Below are 1,020 nucleotides of genomic sequence, written 5' to 3'. Positions count from 1 at the left end.
ACACACACACACACACACACACACACACACACACACACACAAAGCATGACTTTCAGTGATTCCTGATGGATGAAAACAGTTTCTTGCCATAAAAACTGCCTTTGACTGGACCTCAGTGAAACAATATGTTGTTGTGCACCCCATTTTAAACACTCGTCACTCACTGTACACTTTTCTTTTTTTTTGATAAAAACATTTTTACAGACCAGTTCGTAGGGCAAAGTAAAAATAAAAGTGTAGAAGAAGAAATTACTTCTTCTCCACTTGCATGTAATACACACCAGTCATCTGCAAACATCAGAAACCCACATTTTATTCACAATGGAATGTAGTAAACATCTAAGTTTAAACTAATAATTTTTAGGGGATATTTAAAAAAAATTTAAAATATATAATTCTGAGTTTTATTCAACCATGTTTCCTGTGAAGTTACCCCGTTTTAAATAATCTGTAAACATCGAGGAATTGAGGAGACCAACTTGTTTGAATTTTTTAAAAATAATTCTACAAATGTAGTTTGGTCACATGGAAGCTGTTTAACAGTTCTGGATCTTCTTTACGGTATTTTATTTCTAGATGGGAGTTGATCCCGTGACCTTCTTGCTGTGTGGCCACAGCTCTTACCACTGTTCCATGCGCTGTCTGTTATGAGAGTTAGCACATCTTAAAAAAAAAAAAAAGTGCAATTAAACATTTATTACAATTCTCAGATATATTAAAAATTGTACAAATTAAACAGGCGTGTTCAACATATGGCCCAAGGGCCAAAATTGGCCTTTAAATGATCTTCATCCAACCCTTAATATTCCAAGTTGCAAAGAAAACAACTTTTATATTATCAGGAAGTGTAAATGAAACAAATACATTAAAAACATTTAAACAGGTAGATTCAGACTTCTTAAGTGTTTGCACACCTCAATTGAAACTTAAAGGCTCCAAAAAGTGAACATTAAACTCTATTTTCTGTATATTTAGGCAAATACATATATTGCCAAAAGAACCAGTTTACAAACAGTATGT

General features: G+C 33.0%; 1 protein-coding gene across 1 annotated transcript in view; it reads right to left on the bottom strand.

Moving 5' to 3' along the window:
* The window catches only part of LOC119413542 (GDNF family receptor alpha-1), a 251,133-nt gene that overhangs the window by 38,974 nt on the left and 211,139 nt on the right, over positions 1-1,020 (bottom strand). The gene's annotated exons all lie outside the window — the stretch shown is intronic.

This window comes from Nematolebias whitei, chromosome 1 (assembly GCF_014905685.2).
Source record: "Nematolebias whitei isolate Nwh7 chromosome 1, NemWhi1, whole genome shotgun sequence".
In the NCBI taxonomy this organism is placed as follows: Eukaryota; Metazoa; Chordata; class Actinopteri; order Cyprinodontiformes; family Rivulidae; genus Nematolebias; species Nematolebias whitei.
Note: the sequence above shows the minus strand (reverse complement) of the source record. Positions and strands in the feature narration are given on the sequence as shown.